This window comes from Staurois parvus, unplaced genomic scaffold (genome assembly GCF_062004578.1).
Source record: "Staurois parvus isolate SC_StPar_1 unplaced genomic scaffold, SC_StPar_1.0 ptg001414l, whole genome shotgun sequence".
Classification (NCBI taxonomy): Eukaryota; Metazoa; Chordata; class Amphibia; order Anura; family Ranidae; genus Staurois; species Staurois parvus.
Genome location: NW_028319210.1, coordinates 41,055 through 59,640, shown reverse-complemented (window position 1 = coordinate 59,640; position 18,586 = coordinate 41,055). Strand labels below are relative to the sequence as shown.

The 18,586-nt window shown below is 50.6% G+C and overlaps 1 long non-coding RNA gene across 1 annotated transcript in view; it reads right to left on the bottom strand.

The window, feature by feature from the left end:
* Positions 1 to 15,732, bottom strand: part of LOC149436156 (uncharacterized) — a 54,405-nt gene extending 38,673 nt beyond the window's left edge. The window contains exons 1-2 of the long non-coding RNA XR_016308327.1: positions 15,564 to 15,732; positions 11,982 to 12,148 (exon numbers count right to left, since the gene is read on the bottom strand). This is a non-coding gene — a long non-coding RNA (uncharacterized LOC149436156). The remainder of the gene's footprint in view (positions 1 to 11,981; positions 12,149 to 15,563) is intronic.
* Between the last annotated feature and the right edge of the window lie 2,854 nt (positions 15,733 to 18,586).

The window sequence follows — 18,586 nt, the reverse complement described above, 5'->3', positions numbered from 1 at the left end:
CCCCCCACCCCGCTCACCCCCCCTCACCCCGCTAATAGGATTGTTGGGATCTGATGCAAATGAAAGCCATTAGAGGGAGTGAAGCTGAGCAGAAGCTGAAGCCCTCGGAGCTCAGAGAGTATTGGGAAAACATTTACCTGCATTACCAAAGCTAATCCTACATTGCTAGTGCCTGCCACCTGGGGGGGGGAATCAGGAACATGAATGAGAGGGAGGAATCCTCCGTGTCCCGCCGGGGGAATCCGGAACATGAATGAGAGGGAGGAATCCTCCGTGCCCCGCCGGGGGAATCCGGAACATGAATGAGAGGGAGGAATCCTCCGTGTCCCGCCGGGGGAATCCGGGAATATGAATGAGAGGGAGGAATCCTCCGTGTCCCGCCGGGGGAATCCGGAATATGAATGAGAGGAAGGAATTCTCCGTGTCCCGCCGGGGGAATCCGGGAATATGAATGAGAGGGAGGAATCCTCCGTGTCCCGCCGGGGGAATCCGGAATATGAATGAGAGGAAGGAATTCTCCGTGCCCCGCCGGGGGAATCCGGAACATGAATGAGAGGGAGGAATCCTCCGTGTCCCGCCGGGGGAATCCGGAACATGAATGAGAGGGAGGAATCCTCCGTGTCCCGCCGGGGGAATCCGGGAATATGAATGAGAGGGAGGAATCCTCCGTGTCCCGCCGGGGGAATCCGGAATATGAATGAGAGGAAGGAATTCTCCGTGCCCCGCCGGGGGAATCCGGAACATGAATGAGAGGGAGGAATCCTCCGTGTCCCGCCGGGGGAATCCGGAATATGAATGAGAGGGAGGAATTCTTCGTGTCCTGCCGGGGGAATCCGGAATATGAATGAGAGGGAGGAATCCTCCGTGTCCCGCCGTGGGAATCAGGAATATGAATGAGAGGGAGGAATCCTCCGTGTTCCGCCGGGGGAATCCGGAATATGAATGAGAGGGAGGAATCCTCCGTGTTCCGCCGGGGGAATCAGGAATATGAATGAGAGGGAGGAATCCTCCGTGTCCTGCCGGGGGAATCAGGAATATGAATGAGAGGGAGGAATCCTCCGTGTCCCGCCGGGGGAATCAGGAATATGAATGAGAGGGAGGAATCCTCAAGTGTCCCGCCGGGGGAATCCGGAATATGAATGAGAGGGAGGAATCCTCCGTGTCCTGCCGGGGGAATCCGGAATATGAATGAGAGGGAGGAATCCTCCGTGTCCTGCCGGGGGAATCCGGAATATGAATGAGAGGGAGGAATCCTCCGTGTCCTGCCGGGGGAATCCGGAATATGAATGAGAGGGAGGAATCCTCCGTGTCCCGCCGGGGGAATCAGGAATATGAATGAGAGGGAGGAATCCTCTGTGTCCTGCCGGGGGAATCAGGAATATGAATGAGAGGGAGGAATCCTCCGTGTCCCGCCGGGGGAATCCGGAATATGAATGAGAGGGAGGAATCCTCCGTGTCCTGCCGGGGGAATCAGGAATATGAATGAGAGGGAGGAATCCTCAGTGCCCTGCCGGGGGAATCAGGAATATGAATGAGAGGGAGGAATCCTCAGTGCCCTGCCGGGGGAATCAGGAATATGAATGAGAGGGAGGAATCCTCCGTGTCCCGCCGGGGGAATCCGGAACATGAATGAGAGGGAGGAATCCTCCGTGTCCTGCCGGGGGAATCAGGAATATGAATGAGAGGGAGGAATCCTCCGTGTCCCGCCGGGGGAATCAGGAATATGAATGAGAGGGAGGAATCCTCCGTGTCCTGCCGGGGGAATCCGGAATATGAATGAGAGGGAGGAATCCTCCGTGTCCTGCCGGGGGAATCCGGAATATGAATGAGAGGGAGGAATCCTCCGTGTCCTGCCGGGGGAATCCGGAATATGAATGAGAGGGAGGAATCCTCCATGTCCCGCCGGGGGAATCAGGAATATGAATGAGAGGGAGGAATCCTCCGTGTCCTGCCGGGGGAATCAGGAATATGAATGAGAGGGAGGAATCCTCTGTGTCCTGCCGGGGGAATCAGGAATATGAATGAGAGGGAGGAATCCTCCGTGTCCCGCCGGGGGAATCAGGAATATGAATGAGAGGGAGGAATCCTCCGTGTCCTGCCGGGGAATCAGGAATATGAATGAGAGGGAGGGAGGAATCCTCAGTGTCCTGCCGGGGGAATCAGGAATATGAATGAGAGGGAGGAATCCTCCGTGTCCTGCCGGGGGAATCAGGAATATGAATGAGAGGGAGGGAGGAATCCTCAGTGTCCTGCCGGGGGAATCAGGAATATGAATGAGAGGGAGGAATCCTCCGTGCCCTGCCGGGGGAATCCGGAATATGAATGAGAGGGAGGAATCCTCAGTGTCCTGCCGGGGGAATCCGGAATATGAATGAGAGGGAGGAATCCTCAGTGTCCTGCCGCTGTGTATGAACTGTGACATCCTAGAACAGGGGTGGGCAACTGTGACCCTCCAGCTGTTGTAGAACTACAAGTCCCATGAGGCATTGCAAAACTGACAGCTACAAGCATGACCCCAAAGGCAGAGGCATGATGGGACTTGTAGTTCACCAACAGCTGGAGGGCCACAGTTACCCACCGCTATCCTAGAGGAAGGGAAGGACCGACTGCTTTCTTATACCGTGCTTCTCGCGTTGGCAGAGGTACGTGTATATAAAATAACAAACATGTTCTACTTACCTGCTCTGTGTAATGGTGTTGCACAGATTGGCCCCGATCCTCCTCTTTTTGGGTCCCCTGCTGGTGTTCTTGGCTCCTTCTCTTCTTTGTGTGCCCCCATAGCAAGCTGCTTGGTATGGGGGCACATCTGCAGGTGCACTCCCGAGCCGGACTGTGTGCGTCTACTTACACACACAGCGCGGCATGACCCCCCCCTCCTTCCCTGCTCTCTGATCAGAGGATGTGATTGACAGCAGCAGGAGCCAATGGCTGCCCCTGTGAGCAGAGAGAGAGGGGAGACAGTCGCTGCAGACGGGGATAGTGCTGGATCAAGATGGGGGGGGGGGAGCGGGGGAGATGCAAACATTGCGACATGTTTTACCCTAATGCAGGGAATGTATTAAAAGAGAAGTTTTTTTTTTTCAATTATACTTACCTAGGTAGATGCAGCATTGGTCTGATATGGCATCTGCCCCCAGCAGGCTCTAAGGGTGAGAACTCGGCTATCACCGGTAATCGCGGAATTCTCACCGCCGCTGTGAGCAAGGAGCGGAGACTGCGGGTGTCAGTGATAAATTAATGACACCTCGAAACAGACTCAGTGATCACCAGTAATTGCTGAGTTCTGACGTTGTGAGCAGGGAGCGGTGACTGCCAGTCACCGCTCTCTGTTCTGCCCCCTCCCTAGCCCAAACCACACCAATGCAGTGCGGGAAATGCAGTGAATCCTACTCCAAAGACATGCTGGTGGGTGAATTGGCTCCTGTCTAAATTGTCCCCAGTATGTGTATGTATGAATGTAAGTTAGGGACCTTAGATTGTACGCTCCTCGGGGGCGGGGACTGATGTGAATGTACAATATATATGTGTAAACAGTGCTGCGTAAATTGACAGCGCTATATAAGTACCTGAAATAAATAAATAAATCCTGTGCGTTTCCCGCACCACATTGCAATCGCGTTCATGCAATCTGGTGCGGGTGTCAGTGATAAATTAATGACACCCCGAAACAGACTCAGCGATCACCGGTGATCGCCGAGTTCTCACCGACGCTGTAAACTGCTGTGAGCAGTGACTGCCAGTCACCGCTCTCTGCTCTGCCCCCTCCCTCACTCACTGGAGAACTGGGCTGTGACTGGGGGTGCCGCTCCAGACTCAGGGGTGGATCCTGACTTTAAAGTCGGGATCTTTCCCCAGCCTGGGCCAGCTGAGTGATGTCAACCTACGAACGGCACTCCTGTGATCCACAAGAGAAGTGCAGCCAAAAGAGCTTCGTCTGTGTAACAGCGTATACCCAGAGATGGACGCGGTTCAACCATTGTGGCTTCAACCTCCATCTTGGCAAAGGGGTTAACCATCCTGACAACATATTTCTCCCTCATTCTTCCCCCCCTCCCTCTCTGAGGGGCCCAGACATTTGGCCAGTATGTGTGTGAGTTAGGAATGTCACAGGAGGGTCATAGGAGCTATAAAGCCCCCCAAGGGAGCTGGGGCCTCCCTGTCCAAAGAAACTGTAAAATGTAACACCTCGAAAAAGATAAGGAAAGCTTTCCCAGGAGTTGAAAGAGATTCCAACCTAATAAACCCAAATCAGCAATCAGATAACCACTTTTCAAAATCCATTTTTCCCCTATGTCTCATATCTTGGAATATGAGAGACTTACATAAAAACCGGACATATCGTCAGATTGGCCACGAGAAGGCGAACAGTTTGGTAGGTCACTCGCATTGTCTCGAATACATAGGAAAGCCAAAAAATAGATCTCGTGAACTGTTCAGTGTATAATTTCATAATTCATATCTAATCAATCCTCAGACTTGTCTGCCTAATAATCTACCCGCGGGTGGAATGTCACTTGTGCAGATGGAAAGTTATGGGCCAAAATATGAGTTATGGGAGATTTGGGCTCTAGTTGAGGTATCCGCCCATACACGCCCTAAACGAGGTATAGGTCCTTGACTTCAGAGACACTCCCTGCTGGGGACTACAAAATAGGCTGTCAGGCCTAAGAGTGGGAGTTGAAGACGTCTCCCATTTTAACATCAATACCACCTGGGGAGACCCCTGCCTTTTGCTCTGAAACTTGGATCTGCTAACCCAGGACTTTGGCAAGTACCTTAACCCTTTCACCTCTCTCTGATATCTCTTTGCTGTGCTGTTGGTTTCTGTATGTATATATATATATATATATATATCTATCTTAGTTACATCTTTTCTGTAAATATTTTTATTGCACCCGTTTGACCTTTTTGTAATAAATCTTTCCTTCTGGAAGTGTTGAACTGTTTCTATAGCGCTTTATTGCAATTTATAAATTCCTGCCTCTAAAGAGAACGCTACTATGTTTGTTTAACTTTCTGCATAACCTGCCTGCGGTTACCGTGTTATACAGACGATTATCTCAACCATTATAGTGTTGTAACTGATATCGCCGAGTTTCCTCTTTCTCTGTACAAAAAGGAGGTGGTGGCAGTGTGAAGGGTTAATTGCGTAATTAACCTGACCCAGTAACAATCGCTCAGACTGCCGGTACATTGATTGTGGTCCATTAGCTGGAAAATCATTGTGCAGGGTGCAGCTGGGTGTGGCATTGTTACGCACGTGACATCACGGTTTTAGATCGGCTAGTCCTTCGGTCACGGGTTTGGTGAGAAGGGCTGGGGTCTGACGCCATGATCGTGACAGTCTGTACTTCTCCTTTAGACTGAGGAAATGCCTCCTCCTCCTCCTAAAAGTTACAATGTACAGTCTGATCACTGGGGGAGGGGACACTGAGGAAATGCTTCCTCCTCACTTCTGTAAAGTTACAATGTACAGTCTGATCACTGGGGGAGGGGAGACTGAGGAAATGCCTCCTCCTTCTTCTACAAAGTTACAATGTACAGTCTGATCACCGGGGGAGGGGAGACTGAGGAAATGCCTCCTCCTTCTACCAAGTTACAGTGTACAGTCTGATCACTGGGGAAGGGGAGACTGAGGAAATGCCTCCTCCTTCTACCAAGTTACAGTGTACAGTCTGATCACTGGGGGGAGGGGAGACTTAGGAAATGCCTCCTCCTCCTAAAAGTTACAATGTACAGTCTGATCACTGGGGAAGGGGAGACTGAGGAAATGCTTTCTCCTTCTTCTACAAAGTTACAATGTACAGTCTGATCACCGGCGGAGGGGAGACTGCCTCCTCCTGCCTACAAAATACTGACATCATCTCAGTCCAGGCAAAGTCACGGACTGGAGCTCGGGGTGCCATGTTGATGATAGAAGGTGGAGTTTTTCTGATGATCGATCCTGTGGCTGCACACTGTCACATGACCGGGATTTCATCAGGGAGACTTACTAAGAGTACCAATTGAAAAGAGAACCTGTCATTTCAAACTTTTAAAAGTTCTGTTAGAAAGCGGATACCTGGAAGTAGCAATCACCGATGTAATCTGTCCTCCTCTGTGAGCCTCGGTATATGGCTTTGCTTTGTTGGTAAGAGCCGGAACCTCCCTGTACTCGAGGGTTCGCCCCACCCCTCCCCCTCCCCCATCTACCTGTCCAAGGAAAAGGCTTCAGTGGCAACAATGATCCATCCATTGGGCAAGAAGGTGGCGGCTCAGCACGGCTTCACCCTGAAGTCAGGGGAAAGAAATCATTATTAACAGAGTGAAACTACTTTCAGAGAGGCACACTGGAAGGTTTTTGGGGTATATAATACACTCAGGAGCTCTCTGGCATTAACCTGGAGACCGGGCTGGTGCAGGAGAGCCGGGAACAGGAGCGGGACAGTGCTTTGTAGTCCTTCAGGACCTTCCTCTGACCATGGAGAAGACACATTTGGCCAGAGCAAGATGGAGACTACTGCCTGGAGAGGAGATAGGAGGGCAGACTGGGTTCCAGTTATTGTATGTGGACTTTATTGGTTACGTATTCCCACCACTGCCCGATTATTGCCCCTGTATTGTGAAGACTGACCACTGAATGCCCATATATCGCCACCATTGTGAAGAGTGACCACTGAATGCCCATATATCACCACCACTGTGAATACTGACCACTGAAAGCTCCATATATCACCACCATTGCCCATTTATTACCCCTGTATTGTGATGACTGACCACTGAATGCCCATATATCACCACCATTTCCCATTTATTACCCCTGTATTGTGATGAGTGACCACTGAATACCCATATATCACCACCATTGTGAAGACTGACCACTGAATGCCCATATATCACCACCATTGCCCATTTATTACCCCTGTATTGTGAAGACTGACCACTGAATGCCCATATATCGCCACCATTGCCAGATTATTACCCCTGTATTGTGAAGACTGACCACTGAATGCCCATATATCGCCACCATTGACCAATTATTACCCATATATTGCCACCATTGCTCATTTATTACCCCTGAATTGAGAAGACTGACCACTGAATACCCATATATCACCACCATTATGAAGAATGACCACTGAATACCCATATATCACCACCACTGTGAAGAATGACCACTGATTACCCATATATCACCACCACTGTGAAGAATGACCACTGATTACCCATATATCACCACCATTGTGAAGACTGACCATTGAATACCCATATATCACCACCATTGTGAAGACTGACCACTGAATGCCCATATATCACCACCATTGTGAAGACTGACCACTGAATACCCATATATTGCCACCATTGCTCATTTATTACCCCTGTATTTTGAAGACTGACCACTGAATACCCATATATTACTTGGGATCTCCCTGGCTTTAACCTAGGGACCGGGCTGGTGCAGGAGAGCCAGGAACAGGAGTGGGACTGTGCTCTTTCCTCCTTCAGGACCTTCCTCTGACCACAGAGAGGACATATTTGGCCAGAAGGAGATGGAAACTATTGCCTGGAGTGGAGATAGACAGATAGACTTGGTTCCAGTTATTGCATATGCACTTTATTGGTTATGTATTCCCACCATTGCCCATGCATTCTGAAGCCTGACTATTACATAGTTATTCTGGCTGAAAAAAGACAAATGTCCATCCAGTTCAACCATAGAAAAAAAAAAAGTTATCATCCTACGTCCACAGTTGATTCAGAGGAAGGCAAAAAAGGAAGGCTACTTTGCACAAGAATGCTGTTGGTGCCCAAAGCCCCTTCCCTCCCCCTTCCTTCAGCCCCTTCATGTGTATAAATGTGCTGCACGGCGTCAGGTCCTAAATGAGCCGTGCACATGCGCAGGTGTCCACGAACATTTGCGCATGTCCGGGATTCCCAAACCTTTGCCATCTTGTGCAGGAAATCTACATTGTGCGTGTGCAGAAGGGCTCTGCCAGAACCCACAAGCCAGGCAATGCCCTTCAGCACATCTATACATGCGCAATAATGGCGGCGCTGGAAGAGGGTGGGCGGAGCCACTAAAGAAGGGACTGGAGTTCCTCTTTGAGCACCCTCAGCCCTGAAGGATAGCAGTGGGCTGGCTCTTGGGAGGAGTTATGCAAATATTGAAATGCCTTGAGGGGTGGATGTCAGTAGAGAAGTGGGTGTTATTAGGCAGGCTGGATTTCCATAGGTAACGCCCACATATGATGCAGAGCCTCCATGATTGAAAGAACTGAAATCCAATGAATGAAAGGGGCGGGCCAGTGACAGTCAAGCCGGGGTGAGTGTTCCTGGCACGCCTACTTGATGATGCCGGACGTCCTCCAGCCAGGAAATGAGGCGGAACTCCATTTGACTTGCTGCAGCTTCTAATGCACATTGTGAGAAGCTTCCATTATCACGTGGGAACGTGCTGCAGCTTCTATCGCACATTGTGAGAAGCTCCCAGTGTGCGCTGGGAATGTGCTGCAGCTTCTAATGCACACTGTCAAGCGCTCCCAGTGTGCAGTGGGAACGTTCTGCAGCTTCTAATGCACATTGTGAAAAGCTCCCAGTGGGCGGTGGGAACGTGCTGCAGCTTCTAATGCACACTGCGAGATGCTCCCAGTGTGCAGTGGGAACGTGCTGCAGCTTCTAATGCACACTGTCAAGCGCTCCCAGTGTGCAGTGGGAACGTTCTGCAGCTTCTAATGCACATTGTGAAAAGCTCCCAGTGTGCAGTGGGAACATGCTGCAGCTTCTAATGCACACTGTGAGATGCTCCCAGTGTGCGGTGGGAACCTTCAGTACAGAATCTCAGGCTCCCGGTTCAGAAGTACGCCCATTGCTGCACCTACCCACATTTCTTGCAGTCCTACACCCCCCTAATTCTCATTCACTGATGGACTTCCAGGTTGAAAAGTTTGACTTGCCGTGACATTAAAACTTATGGCTACTTTCATGGCCCGACTGGCGCCAATCACAGCAGTCTGGGGAAATGCGCGGGGCGGGTTGGGGGCCACGCGAGGGACCTGCCCCAGCTGTCTTGTTGGTAGTCAGACGTTCCGACATTAAAGAATGAGAGCAGCCATGTTCCCGCAGAGATCCCGGCGATTTAGGAGTCCCAGATCGAGACGCTGTGCCAGGCGGATAAGTGGAGCGGAGCTGACCTTCCTCGGAGCCCGGTGGTGGGGGGGGGGGGGGGTGGGGGGGCACTTTTCTGGGAAGCTCGGAGGCTCTCGCTAAATTCCACCACGCTGCCACCTCAATTATTTATAAGACAGACATATGGCGAACAAGACGAGAGCCGCTTCTCTGCCGCGCGCTCCCAGCGCAGGAGCCGACGGGCCGCTCTCTCGAGGTGAAGTCAAACTTAGAGGTGAACTCCAAAGAAGTCTCAAACTGCGTCTTATTTCTTATTTATGGGTCTGTGAGGGGCGAGGCCGAGGATTCCTTCATAAAGGAAAGGACATATTCTATGTGATATGGAAAGGAGCGTCTGTCACCGGGAAAAGCACCATAAGGGCCCCGCTCACCTGAACCTCCTCACCATGGGCCCTACAGGACGCGCAAGGCTTTGATTAACCCCTTCTCCCACCAGCCATACACCGAGATGGGCCCTAGGCCTCATTCACACGGGCCCTACAGGACGCGCAAGGCTTTGATTAGCCCCTTCTCCCACCAGCCATACACAGAGGTGGGCCCTAGGCCTCATTCACATGGGCCCTACAGGACGCGCAAGGCTTTTATTAACCCCTTCTCCCACCAGACATAAACAGAGGTGGGCCCTAGGCCTCGTTCACATGGGCCCTACAGGACGCGCAAGGCTTTGATTAACCCCTTCTCCCACCAGCCATACACAGAGGTGGGCCCTAGGCCTCATTCACACGGGCCCTACAGGACGCGCAAGGCTTTTATTAACCCCTTCTCCCACCAGACATAAACAGAGGTGGGCCCTAGGCCTCATTCACACGGGCCCTACAGGGACGCGCAAGGCTTTTATTAACCCCTTCTCCCACCAGCCATACACAGAGGTGGGCCCTAGGCCTCATTCACACGGGCCCTACAGGACGCGCAAGGCTTTGATTAACCCCTTCTCCCACCAGCCATACACAGAGGTGGGCCCTAGGCCTTGTTCAAATGGGCCCTACAGGACGCGCAAGGCTTTGATTAACCCCTCCTCCCACCATACACAGAGGTGGGCCCTAGGCCTCATTCACACGGGCCCTACTACAGCGTACATCCCTGACTATACGTGGATGCATAGCTGTTCCATGCATTCCCGTTCATTTCAGTTGGGACAGACACAGCCGCTGCTCCCGATAGGACAGCGGTGCAGGTGCATGGCCCAAAACGCACACAGTCCTTCAATTTGACACCCACATGGCAGTCAGACTGGGACAAAAAGACTACAGGGAGGGAGGACACCTTCCGCTTCCGATCGCCTAGGCTAGGGGTGGGCAACCTGCGGCTCTCCAGCTGTTGCAGAACTACAAGTTCCATCATGCCTCTGCAAGTCATAGCTGTAACTGTCAGTTCTGCAATGTCTCAGGGGAAATGTAGAGTCATGCTTGTAACTTCTGGTCTTTGCAATGCCTCATGGGAAATGTAGTTCCACAACAGCTGGAGAGCCGCAGGTTGCCCACCCCTGGCCTAGGCGATCAGACCGGAAGCGGGTACCTGTCAAATTCAGGTACCCGTTCCCCCACCCCCAAAGGTGCCAATCCTTAATGGGGAGCCGGGGAGCAGTCCTTAACGCGGAACTTCCCCTTTTGGGTGGAGCTCCTCTTTAAGTCTACCCCGTTGTGTATCTATTTACTCTGTGCAACCTGGTCTTCTATATTTCACCAAAAAATCGGGTCATTTATTGCGTTTGCGCGCCCTAAAACGAACTTTACTGTATTTTTTTTACCGTAATTTTGCGTTTCCTAGACTTCAGAGGCCATATCGCGCGACATGAAAAATTGCACCTACCACTATTTTATTCCCCGGGGTGTTTGGTTTCAGAAAATATATCGTTGTTCGGGGGGTTCATGCAATCTTCAGGCCTAAAATTATTTTTTTTTTTTTGTACTTGTGTGGAAAAACGGCTCCGGCAGTGAAAGGGTTAATGAATCAAAATGTCTATTTTTAGAATTGCCTCTTCCGTATTAGTGGAAAGCCGGCCTTCCTGTGGCCATTTTTGGTGATTTCCTCCTCTAAGAGATAACTGCCCTCCTTTCTCCGCTTGAAATAAAAAACGTTTTGGCTAGAGTTCCACTTTAAACACCAGAAAATGTTGGAGGATATGTTTGATGGCACATATTCTGTGAGGACATGGAGGTCCAGCGCGCCATGGAGGTCCAGCGCGCCATGGAGGTCCAGCGCGCCATGGAGGTCCAACGCGCATGGAGGTCCAGCGCGCCATGGAGGTCCAATGCGCCATGGAGGTCCAGCGCGCCATGGAGGCCCAGCGCGCCATGGAGGTCCAACGCACCATGGAGGCCCAACGCACCATGGAGGTCCAACGCACCATGGAGGCCCAACGCACCATGGAGGCCCAACACACCATGGAGGCCCAACACACCATGGAGGCCCAACACACCATGGAGGTCTGGCTTATTCTGGAGACACCGATCGGTTAATGGCGGGAAAGGAGCATTATGGGTAACAGGACAGTTGTACAGATCTGTTACAGGAGATGGTCAGAGACTGCAGACATACTACAGGAGATGGTTAGAGGATGCAAACATAGTACAGGAGATGGTCAGAGACACCATGGAGGTCCAGCGTGCCATGGAGGTCCAACGCACCATGGAGGACCAACGCTCCATGGAGGTCCAACGCACCATGGAGGACCAACGCACCATGTAGGTCCAACGCATCATGAAGGTCCAACGCATCATGGAGGTCTGGCTTATTCTGGATATGCTGATCGGTTAATGGCAGGAAAGGAGGATTATGGGTAACAGAACAGTTGTACAATTCGGAGAGGCCGTTACCTGTGTCCTCGGCAGGCTTCCTCCTTCCGGGAGTGGGCGTGGATTCGCCGCTGTGGGAGGAGTTCAGGGAGATGAAAGAAGGACAACTGATCAGCTGCCTGCAGTCACCGAAGTGCCGGTCATCACAGGAAGTGTCGTTATCGGGACCCCTTGCTGTTGGCTGGTCTCTGCAGGGAAGAAACACAAGAATTGGGGGAAGGACAACGTTACTTTGCAGGCTTCCAACACAAGGGGGACTTTCTTTATTGCCAGGTTCACCAACACACTGAGATGCCTTTTAGACATTTAGGGAACATTTTCTAAGCCCTTCAGAGAATGAGGAAATCTTAGGAAGTGCCTGTAAATCACTGGTGGTCAACTTACCTGGTATAGGGGCCTTGAATGCAGCTCCTGACATCAGCAAAGGGCCACACAGAATATTCAGGTAGTGTAATCCTACAGAAAGGTGTCAGAGACTACAGACACGCTACAGGAGACGGTCAGAGACTGCAGACACACTATAGGGGGTTAGAGCCTGCAGACATGCTACAGGAAATGGTCAGAGACTGCAGACACGCTACAGGAGACGGTCAGAGAATGCAAACATAGTACAGGAGATGGTCAGAGACTGCAGACATAGTACAGGAGATGGTCAGAGACTGCAGACAAACTACAGGAGATGGTCAGAGGATGCAAACATAGTACAGGAGATGGTCAGAGACTGCAGACAAACTACAGGAGATGGTCAAAGGATGCAAACATAGTACAGGAGATGGTCAGAGACTGCGGACATGGTACAGGAGATGGTCAGAGACTGCAGACATACTACAGGAGATGGTCAGAGGCTGCAGACATAGTACAGGAGATGGTCAGAGACTGAAGACATTCTACAGGAGATGGTCAGAGACTGCAAACATAGTACAGGAGATGGTCAGAGACTGCAGACAAGCTACAGGAGACAGTCAGAGACTGCAGACACACTATAGGGGGTTAGAGCCTGCAGACATGCTACAGGAAATGGTCAGAGACTGCGGACATAATACAGGAGATGGTCAGAGACTGCAGACATAGTACAGGAGATGGTCAGAGACTGCGGACATAGTACAGGAGATGGTCAGAGACTGCGGACATAGTACAGGAGATGGTCAGAGACTGCGGACACAGTACAGGAGATGACCAGAGACTGCGGACACAGTACAGGAGATGGTCAGAGACTGCGGACACAGTACAGGAGATGATCAGAGACTGCGGACATAGTACAGGGGATGACCAGAGACTGCGGACATAGTACAGGAGATGACCAGAGACTGCGGACACAGTACAGGGGATGACCAGAGACTGCGGACACAGTACAGGAGATGACCAGAGACTGCGGACACAGTACAGGAGATGACCAGAGACTGCAGACATAGTACAGGAGATGACCAGAGACTGCAGACATAGTACAGGAGATGACCAGAGACTGCAGACATAGTACAGGAGATGACCAGAGACTGCAGACATAGTACAGGAGATGACCAGAGACTGCAGACATAGTACAGGAGATGACCAGAGACTGCAGACATAGTACAGGAGATGACCAGAGACTGCAGACATAGTACAGGAGATGACCAGAGACTGCGGACACAGTACAGGAGATGACCAGAGACTGCGGACATAGTACAGGAGATGACCAGAGACTGCGGACATAGTACAGGAGATGACCAGAGACTGCGGACACAGTACAGGAGATGACCAGAGACTGCGGGGACAGTACAGGAGATGACCAGAGACTGCAGACACAGTACAGGAGATGACCAGAGACTGCGGGGACAGTACAGGAGATGACCAGAGACTGCAGACACGGTACAGGAGATGACCAGAGACTGCAGACACGGTACAGGAGATGACCAGAGACTGCAGACACAGTACAGGAGATGACCAGAGACTGCAGACATAGTACAGGGGATGACCAGAGACTGCGGACATAGTACAGGGGATGACCAGAGACTGCGGACATAGTACAGGAGATGACCAGAGACTGCGGACACAGTACAGGAGATGACCAGAGACTGCGGACACAGTACGGGAGATGACCAGAGACTGCAGACATAGTACAGGGGATGACCAGAGACTGCGGACATAGTACAGAAGATGACCAGAGACTGCGGACATAGTACAGGAGATGACCAGAGACTGCGGACACAGTACGGGAGATGACCAGAGACTGCGGACACAGTACAGGGGATGACCAGAGACTGCGGACACAGTACAGGGGATGACCAGAGACTGCAGACATACTACAGGGGATGACCAGAGACTGCGGACATACTACAGGGGATGACCAGAGACTGCGGACACAGTACAGGAGATGACCAGAGACTGCGGACACAGTACAGGAGATGACCAGAGACTGCAGACATAGTACAGGGGATGACCAGAGACTGCGGACATAGTACAGGAGATGACCAGAGACTGCAGACACAGTACAGGGGATGACCAGAGACTGCAGACATAATACAGGAGATGGTCAGAGACTGCGGACACAGTACAGGAGATGACCAGAGACTGCGGACATAGTACAGGAGATGGTCAGAGACTGCAGACATAGTACAGGGGATGACCAGAGACTGCAGACACAGTACAGGAGATGACCAGAGACTGCAGACATAGTACAGGAGATGGTCAGAGACTGCAGACATAGTACAGGAGATGGTCAGAGACTGCAGACATAGTACAGGAGATGGTCAGAGACTGCAGACATAGTACAGGAGATGGTCAGAGACTGCAGACATAGTACAGGAGATGACCAGAGACTGCGGACACAGTACAGGAGATGGTCAGAGACTGCAGACATAGTACAGGAGATGGTCAGAGACTGCAGACACAGTACAGGAGATGACCAGAGACTGCAGACATAATACAGGAGATGACCAGAGACTGCAGACATAATACAGGAGATGACCAGAGACTGCAGACATAATACAGGAGATGACCAGAGACTGCGGACACAGTACAGGAGATGGCCAGAGACTGCAGACATAGTACAGGAGATGACCAGAGACTGCAGACATAATACAGGAGATGACCAGAGACTGCAAACATAGTACAGGAGATGACCAGAGACTGCAGACATAGTACAGGAGATGACCAGAGACTGCAGACATAGTACAGGAGATGGCCAGAGACTGCAGATACATTACAAGAGATTCCAGTCCGCTATTTTATTTGACATGAAAAAGTATTGCGGTTGCAACAATGTATCCATTTGTATCCAAAATGGATACAAATGGATACTTTGTTGCAACTGCAAGACTTTTTCATGTAAAATATAATAGCGGAGCTCTCTGCAGGGACAGAAGTAATTATGGGGTTAAATGCCGGCTGCAGACGGGATGAAAACCGGCCGATTTTTTTGCCGTTGGTGGTAACGTTGGCCGATCGAACGACCTATTTTTCATTTTTATAAAAGAACGGCCGGTTTTTGACCCGTCTATGGCCCGCATAAGCTCTGGAGCAACTGTACTTGCGAAGTGCCCAGTCTAGCTGCCGTTAGTAAATCACCCCCATAGTGTGACCCCAGGCTACATCAGCTTTGATAAGTGGGGTCATCCGTTTTCTTACCCAGAATCCTCCTTTGATTTCCTCCTTTGCTTACAGCTTGGCGGCGGGACTTCTGGTGTTTGGCTTTCGGTTCGCCTCTTCTTTTGGCGGTGCTGCAGTTTGCACTTGGTGCCCTCCGGACAGGTGCCGCTCCGAGCGTAGTGCGGGCAAAGCAACGTGTGCTTCTTCTTACACTGCGGAGACAACGGACAGGATTACTGATTTCTCATTCCAATAACCAGCCAGTAGATGGAGCTCTAGGCAATCTTTCAGATGTTTAAGTTCTCCCTAGCGCCTCACTTACAGAGCTCAATATCCCAAGCTGAAATGTACACAGACAGGGGCGTGTGTCGGGGCAGTGACTCCTCCCCTCAGAGCTGTCCACTCATCTGGGATTTCTCAGTTATAGGTGAAGCATGGTGTGCTGAGCCAGCTCCCCGCTTCTTATACACCTTGGATGCCCCCCAGTGATATCTGGCTGCCATGACTCCCACTATCCCTGTCCGCCAGGGAGTTCTGCTTCTTCCTGTCCGCCTACTACATTCCTAATATATAAAATGTAAAACCCAGCAGGGATGGTGGGAACCCCTTGTAATGGATGCAGTAGTTATGCAGACCCTGGAACTCGACATGGGGTTGGTGGGAACCCCTCATAATGGGCACAGCGGGTGTACGGACCCGGGAACTCAGCACAGGGATGGTGGGAACCCCTCATAATAGGCACAGCTGGTGTACAGACCCGGGAACTCAGCACAGGGATGGTGGGAACCCCTCATAATGGGCACAGCGGGTGTACGGACCCAGGAACTCAGCACAGGGATGGTGGGAACCCCTTATAATGGGCACAGCGAGTGTACAGACCTGGGAACTCAACACAGGGATGGTGGGAACCCCTTCATAATGGGCACAGCGGGGGTACAGACCCGGGAACTCGGCACAGGGACGGTGGGAACCACTCATAATGGGCACAGCGGGTGTACAGACCTGGGAACGCGGCACAGGGATGGCGGGAACCCCTAATAATGGCCACAGCGGGCATACAGACCCGGGAACTCGGCACAGGGATGGTGGGAACCCCTCATAATGGGCACAGCGGGCGTACAGACCCGGGAACTCAGCACAGGGATGGTGGGAACCCCTCATAATGGGCACAGCGGGTGTACAGACCCGGGAACTCAGCACAGGGATGGTGGGAACCCCTCATAATGGGCACAGCGGGGGTACAGATCCGGGAACTCAGCACAGGGATGGGGAAACCCCTCATAATGGGCACAGCAGGTGTACAGACCTGGGAACTCAGCACAGGGATGGTGGGAACCCCTCATAATGGGCACAGCGGGTGTACAGACCTGGGAACTCAGCACAGGGATGGTGGGAACCCCTCATAATGGGCACAGCAGGTGTACAGACCCGGGAACTCAGCACAGGAATGGTGGGAACCCCTCATAATGGGCACAGCCGGTGTCCCTGTACTATCATCCTTCCCCCATGCGGAGGAGGAGTGGAAAAACAGCAAAAAAAAAAAAAAAAGAGAAAAAAAAAGATAAATAAATGATCGTCATCCTGGCGCTCAGGCGGTGCTGAAACATCAGATCTGATTGATTACTTCTTAATTATTTCATTAGTGTAACACATCCATCAGCTCAGTCAGGGGACGCTCCGGCCAAAACCGAGAACAGACTCCAGGCAGATGTCTCCATTGACAGCACAGCGACTCCTCCGCCAAATACTACTCCCCTGTATACAAATCAGGCCCTTCCAGAGAAGAACGTACACAGAGAGCCCCGTGGGGGCCCCTTCGGTGAACTTACAAAATATTGGGGGCCCCAGCCGCAGCCCCGACATCACCAAAGGGCCACACATAATATACAGTGTATGCGATGATGCAGAAAAAAGTCAGAGGTGGCAGATCTCTGACAGCTCAGCGTGGTAACCAATCAGCATCCAGGTTTCATGGTCAAAGATTAGCCACTTCAGCTCCAGAAGATTTCACCACTCCCCCCCCCCCCCCCATTCATGCCCAGGCCATTTTTTTTTTTTTTTACTATTCTGCACTGCGCTACTTTAACTGGTAATTGCACGGTCATGCAACGCCGTACCCAAATGCAATTTTTATAATTTTTTTCCCCCCACATAAATAGAGAAATCTTTTGGTTGTATTTGATCACCACTGGGGGGGGGGGTTATTATATAAATAAAAAAAACTGAAAATTTTGAAAAAAAACCCCAAAACTTTCTTTTACTTTCTGCTATAAAACATATTCAATAAAGAAAAAGAAATGTCTTAATTTCTTACATTTTAACCAAAATGATTTTAGTAACACACCCCCCCCCCCCCCAAAAAAAAAAAACACTAGTAAGTGTATATAGATCGCTTTCCATGAAATCTTTTTTTACTTTCTGCTATAAAACATATTCAATAAATTAAAAGAAAAAAAAAAATTCTTAATTTCTTAAATTTTGTCCAAAATGTCCTTGGTAACCCCCCCCCCCCCCTCCAAAAAAAAAACAATAAGTGTATATAGATTGCTTTGTGGGAAAGTTAGAGTCCACAAATATTGGATATACACCGGATTTTTTTTTTTTTATATTAGTAATGACGATGATCAGCGACTTACAGTGAGACTGTGATAGTGCGGCGGGCAATTTAGCAAAGCTGGCCATACATGTATAGATTTTTGTTCAAGAATTTTAGTTTCAAGAAAATTAGTTTGATTATCTATTTGTTAGTGGCGCCAAATCCAATATTTTTTTTTTTTCAACTGCAGTGATGGGAAACTGCGAAGGGGCGGGAAGGAAAACTTTTCTCGATCCAACAAATTTTTCAGCCAGGTTATCGTTGAGAAATGACACTCATTTTAAACTTGAATGTTAACCTCCCTAGCGGTCTGATGATGTCAGGATTTCTGTGCTCAAAGCGGTACATTTTTTTTGCATGGAAATATGTATTTTTTTTATTGTAGGCCTGTCATTTTTAGGAATAACTCTCTGAAATCTGTCCGGACAAGAGTCTAGTAAACATCCCGGGGAGGATAAAATTTGAA